Genomic DNA, 7,251 nt, shown 5'->3' on the forward strand with positions numbered 1-7,251 from the left:
GAGAGAGAGAGAGAGAGAGAGAGAGAGAGAGAGAGAGAGAGACTGGAATTCAGTTCCTCATATCTGTACATCAAGCACTCCTACCTACTGAGGCATCACTCCAGCCTCTGTTCTTAACTTTAAATTAAGAATGTGAATGGTTCAAGGAAAGTATGATATGACTAGTCACTTCCTAGGTGCCCATCAAAAATTAAATTGCTCAAACATTAATCACAAACAATTTGCACATAGTTTTTGTACTCTATAGATTTCAAGCTTAGACTCAGATAAAAATAGGACAGTCACTAACAATAATTGGGCAATGTAATATATATAATATAACTACCAAAAAGCTACTTGTAAATATACACTAAAATAATAGAGAAGGAAGGGCTGGAGAAATAGTTCAGTAGTTAAGAGCACTTTTTGCCCTTCCAGAGGACCCAGGAGAGCTCAGTCCTTGGTATCCATATTAGACAGTAAATAAGCCCCCTTAAGTCTGGTTCCTAGTGATCTGATGCCTTCTTTTGGCCTCTGCAGGCACTGTGGTCATATATTTAAACTCACAATCAGAAACACACACAACAGTACACATAATTTAAAAAATATTTCTTTTAATTTGTACATTTTTGAAATTGTGTTTTAATTACAACATTTCTATCTTCCCTTTCCTCCCTCCAAGCCCTTCCTTATACCCCTCTCTGTTCTCCTTCAAATTTATAGCCTCATTTTCATCAATTGTTATAGCATATGTGTATTTTAATATACATTTATATTCCCAAATATAACCTGTTGAGTCCATATGATGTTGCCTAAATGCATGGTTTTCGGGGTGGACCATTGGACAACCAATTGGTGCGTTCTCCCCTGGGGAGGACCACCTCTCCTGCCCACCCTCTTTACTCAGCCACAGGTAGTTCTTTATAGGGTTGAGGCCTTATGAGGTATCCCCTGTGCAGTCTAGAATGTTCAATAATTCATTCCTTGTTCAACTCATTTTTAGATGGACATGTTAGTGAGACACGATGAGTGTAAATCTTTTAAAAACAAAACAATAGGGTGATAGTACACCACATCTTTAATCCCAATAATAAGGAGGCAGAGGCAGGCAGATCTCGTGAGTTCAAGACCAGCCTGCTCTACAGAGCTGATTCCAGAAGAGTCTGGGATGCACAGAGAAATCCTGTCTCCAAAAAACAACAACAACAAACAAAACAAAACAAAAAACTAAACAAACAAACCCCCCCAAAAAAACCAGAAAGAAAACAATAAAAAATACTATTAAAAATTAACAGTGTATTTCTAATACAATGAAAGATGATTTTTCTTTTTTCTTTCCTGTGTCTCTGACATTTTTAAAGTATCAATATTTACATAATCAGTGGAAACAATAAATGAAAACTATATTTAGAAAATCAAATCACCAATTCATGTTATACCAAATAATTTAAATATTCATGCCTGAAATGATATAACAAATATAATAGAAGAGAATATGAACAAACTTTGAAATAGTTTTGAAGTAGAAAGACCTAAAGTTCTGTATGACTCAGAATCCATAGAAGCAAATTTAGATAAATGTGATTCTATTATCTAAAAATCTGAATCACAAAATATAGTTATCAAGAAACCAAAGCCGGAAATGATGACACTAGTTTATAATCTCAGCACTTGGAAGGCTAAGGAAGTATGATAAACTCAAGTTCAAGGCCAGCCAGGATCACATAGTGAATTCCCAAGCAAGCCTAGACTATAGAATGAGATACTATCTAAAAATAAATAAAAATAATAAAAATATAAATAAATAAAAAAAATCTAGAAAGAAATGAAAATACAAACAAAAAATAACATCATGTGTTACATACAGAGTCAGTTCATGTCTTATGTAAAAGTTGCTATTTATCAATAAAACCGAGGTCAACACCCAATTTTTAAGATTAGTATGACATTAATAAAGATAAAATGATAGTTTATCTGAAAAGTATCTTAATTTTTTAGATTTAATATTAGTTATTAAATATACCTAACTCGTGATTCTTCGGGGGATTTGACCTACAAAGATACCCATAAACAAAACACTTTTTATAAGCTCAGATAGTAAAACCATATTTATAATAACAAAGGATTAGAAATCATTTAGATACTCATAGATTTATAGTTTTCTTAGCCCAGTGGTTTTCAACCTTCCTAATGTTGTGACCCTTTAATATAGTTCCTCATGTTGTGGTGAACACCAACCATAAAATTCTTTTGTTGATCCTTCATAACTGTAATTTTGCTACTATTATGAATCATAAGTATCTGATATGTGGGATATCTGATATGTGACCCACAACCATAAAAGTATATCACTGCTACTTCTGGGCTTTTATTTTGCTACTGTTATGAATCATAATGTTGTAAAGAACTGATACGTAGGATATCTGATATGTGACACCTGAAGGGGTCATGAGACAAAGGCTAAGAACCTCTGATCTAGACAATCAACCATTTCCACTTATACTACTATTAGCTAATAACAAAATAAAATAAAATGAAGAATAGAGGAAATAAAAAGCATATTACTGTCTACATTACATAAATGCTTAGATTATTTTTGTCGGTGTGTTGAAAACTGATAATAATCATTGAACTGAAGCAGAAAACTGAAAAGCTTGGGTTAGAAAGGAGGAAAAGGAGTTTTTCTGAAATTCATTTATTTTTACAATACAGGTTTTTATTTTCTAGACATATTTTTTCATTTGAATATTAAGTATATTAAAGTAATGCAATATCAGTAAAAATAAATATAGAAGATAATAACTCAAAATACCTATGTCCTAACAAACGTATCAGAGTGGGAAAACTTAGGTCTGATACTTAGAATATAGAATGTTAGATTATCATGCATAACTTAGGAAATCAAACAAAGTTGATCTGAAAAGATCTATAGATTGGAGGAAGCATTTACCTTAAGGAGAAAAAAAAAGTATATTGTCTGACAAGAACTTACGATAGAGGGATGGGTCCACCCACCTGCCTTCAAAAATTTTGACACAGAACTGTTCCTATCTAAAAGAACTGCAGGGACAAAAATGGAGCAGAGACCGAACGAAAGGCCATTGATCTATGATCTATGATCTACCTAACTTGGGATCTATCCCATGGGCAGGCACCAAACCCTGACACTATTACTGATACCATGTTGTGCCTGCAGACAGGAGTCTATCATAGCTATCCTCTGAAAGGCCCTACCAGCACATGACTGAGACAGATGCAGATACTGGAGATCCTAGGAGGACCTCTCTGCAAGAGCGAGGGGAAGGATTGAAGGAACTGAAGGAGATGCCAACCCCATAGGAAAACCAACAGTGCCAACTAACCTGAACTCCTGGTTGCTTCCAGAGACTAAGTCACTAACCAAATAGGCTACATGGGCGGGTATAAGGCCTCAAGCACATATATAGTAGAGGACTGCCTTGTCTGGCCTCAGTGGGAGAGGATGCACCTAATCCTATTGAGGCTTGATGCCCTAGGTCTGGGGGATGCTGGGGGTGTGTAAGGGGGGGTGAGGTGGTGTGTGTGGGATAACCTCTCAGAGGCAAAGGGAAGGGGGGATGGGTTGAAGAACTCTGTGAGGGGGACAGGGAAGGGAGGCAACATTTAGAATGTAAATAAATAAAATAATTTAGTTAAAAAATAGAGCTTATGAAGTTAATGCAGCTGAAGTGTAAAAGGAAGGAATTAAAGAGGCAACTTTTTTATTGATTAAGTTATGTATTCACTATCTGTCCTAATCACAGCTTCCCCTTTCTCCTCTCCTCCCAGTCCCTCCCTCTCACCTCCTCTCACTCAACCACTCCTTGTCCCCTTCTTCCCAGAAAAGAGTAGGCCTTCCATGGATATCATCCACCTCCAGGCATATCAAGGCACAGCATGATTAGGTAGTTCTTCTATTGAGGCTGGACAAGGAATCCCAGTTAGGGAAGAGGTATCCAAAGGCAGGCAATGGAGACAGGGACAAACTTGGCTCCAATTGTTAGAGGATCCACACAAAAACTAAGATGCATACCTGCTGGGCATGTGTAAGGAGCGTAGGTTCCTCTGATGCGTGCTTTCTGGTTGGTGGTTCAGTCTTTGTGAGCCCCTATGGGCCCAGGTTAGTTGATTCAGATTTTCTTGTGATGTCCTTTACTTCTCTGGCTCCTTCAGTCCTTCTTTGCTCTCTTCCTTCCACAAGATTCCCTGAGCTCTGCCTAAAGTTTGGCTGTGTGTCTCTGTATCTGTTTCCATCAGCTACTGGGTGAAATCTCTCATATGACATTTATGCTAGGCTCCTGTGTGCAGTTATGTCAGAATATCATCAATAGTGTCAGGAGTGGACTCCATCTCAGAGCATGGGTCCCAAGCTGGACCACATAATGGTTGGTCCATCCCTCAAATACTGCTCCTCTTCCCATCCCTGAACATCCTATAGGCAGGACAATTTGTGGGTCTAAGATTTTATGGCTGGGTTGGTGCCACAATCTCTCCATTGGAAGTCTTGCCTGTTTATAGGAGACGGTTAATTAAAGCTCCATACCCTCCATTGCTAGGTGTCTTAAGTAGGGTTACCTTCATAGATTCCTAGGAGTTTCTATTGCCCTAGGTTTCTAGCTCATCTAGATTTTTATATTAAGCGAACCAATCCAAAAACACAAATACAACACAAATATGTTGATCCCAGATTTTAGTTAATATATTAACTATTATGTATAATTATATGTAAATAACTATATATTAAGTAACTATATATCTAGTTTTATATGTGGCTATATGCTATAAAACTGGAAAGATGATCATGGGATTTGGGAAATGTCTTAAAATGGGGAGACAAAAATAGATGAGCTATGGAAGTATAATGAATATTACTAGTGGCAGGAGTGTCAGCAGTGGGGCAAACAGGAAGTGGGTAGAGGAGAAAGATTAACAAGGTCAATTATGAAAGTGTCATAAATGGACTTCACTACATTGTATGGTTTTTTTTAACTTTAAAAATTATCTATCAAGACTGGAAAGATGTTTTAGTAATTAAAAACACCTTTTTTTTTAACTGTTGTTTTTGCAGAGGACCAGGGTTCAGTTTCCAGGGCTCATATGGTGGCTCACAACCATCTATCTGTAAGTCCAATATTATGGGATCTGATGCATTCTTTTAACTTCTGTTGGCAACAGGCAAACACATGATACACATACAAACATACAAGTAAAACACCCATATGCATAAAAGAAAATGAATAAATCTAGAAAAAAATTTAAAGCATAATTGCTTACAAAATTTTATAAAGAACTTAGGCTTCTATTATGTTAGCCATAATGCGTAATCTTAAGAAAAGTCCTGGTTCTTCCTTTTCTTTTTAATCCTATACCCTTTATCTGTAAATAATGGGTACTCTTTGGAAATATATAGTCAAACATGCCAGGAAGAATCTTGGACTACGTTCTTCTGTGACACACAAACACACACACACACACACACACACACACACACACACACACTGCTCACACCCTAGCTCAGCAAGGAGAGCTTTTCTTTTGGTTGTTTTTGTTTCTTGTTGCTTTTCTGCTCTTTTGACCCAGTGTCATGAGGATGAGTCATCTGGCAGCATGACTGCCTTTAACGTTTGTTATTTATGATCGCTCTTTCCCTACCAGACTCACCCTTTCTGCTCTAAACTCAAAGTAAAGTCAAACTGAAGTCAATCAGAACTCTTCTTGTCAATTTGAAAACAGAGGTAACACAGGATTCAGATGGAAGTCACTTAAACCTTATAAATAAACAAATTAAAAATCAATTCAGATATGGTAGGTTCTCTGACATGAACAATAAGAAAGCAAATAGAAATAAGTATTAAGAACAGCCACAAAATGATGGTACTTACATAAACCCAATAAAGCAAATCCACTTGTGGTAGGCTGCTGAAAGGCTTTCTAGACAGAGGGTACAAAATGGTACAAATAAAGCCACAAGCCACAGAAACATACAGAATACCTCTATGGGCCATTATAAACTATTTTACATGAGCTGGCAAGACTTCAGGTGGCCTCATGAGAATACAAACTAAGGGTGTATATTGACATCCATATTCCAAAAGCAAATAATTTTGAATACTTATTGTATTCTGCCTTCATTTTACATGTCAATCATTTCACTATTTCCACAATTGTTTGCTTTTAAGTTTCATTCACAAATAGGTTGAAGCCATCAGTTAGGAGCCCTGATATTGTCTCTCCTGACACCTACTGGATGGATACCTGATAGTACAATAGCTTTACTACTTTTCTCTTTTCTTTTCTTTTCTCTTTTCTTTTCTTTTCTTTACTTTTTTCTCTTCTCTTCATTTCTTTTCATTTCATTTCTTTTTCTTTTCCCCACAACTTAATTTTATTGATTCTTTGGGACTTTCATATCAGGCACCACAATACCACTTAACTCTCAGTACTTCCACATCGAGCCCCCATCCCCATCCTCCTAACCTCCCAGTCAAAATAAAATAAAATTAAATTAAAATTAAATCAGCCTCCAAACGCTGACACCATTGCATACACTAGGAAGACTGTGCTGATAGGACCCTGATATAGCAGTCTCTAGTGAGACTACACCGGGGCCTAGCAAACACATAAGTGGATGCTCACAGTCAGCTATTGGATGGATCACAGGGCCCCCAATGGAGGAGCGAGAGAAAATACCCAAGGAGCTAAAGGGATCTGCAACCCTGTAGGTACAACAACATTATGAACTAACCAGTACCCCGGAGCTGTTGACTCTAGCTGCACATGTATCAAAAGATGGCCTAGTCGGCCATCACTGGGAAAGAGAGGCCCATTGGACACGCAAACTTTATATGCCCCGGTACAGGGGAACGCCAGGGCCAAAAAGGGGGAATGGGTGGGTAGGGGAGTGGGGGGGAGGGTATGGGGGACTTTTGGGATAGAATTGGAAATGTAATTGAGGAAAATACGTAATAAAAATATTTTTAAAAAATTAGAAGAAAAAAATTGTCATAATGGCTTTGGAAATTGCAGTGTGTCAAGCAGTATACTTTTTTGCCCAAACAGATTTATTTGCAAATGTTCATTGCAATGAGTCATTGGTATGGATCAGGGCCTCTGTTTTCTGTTTCACTATTGGTACTAGACCCTCACTGAGATTCTTCTGGAATAGACTATTTTCTTTTTTTTTTTAAATTGGGTATTTTCTTCATTTACATTTCCAGTGCTATCCCAAAAGTCCCCCATACCCTCCCCCCCCCA

This window comes from Mus caroli, chromosome X, assembly GCF_900094665.2.
Source record: "Mus caroli chromosome X, CAROLI_EIJ_v1.1, whole genome shotgun sequence".
In the NCBI taxonomy this organism is placed as follows: Eukaryota; Metazoa; Chordata; class Mammalia; order Rodentia; family Muridae; genus Mus; species Mus caroli.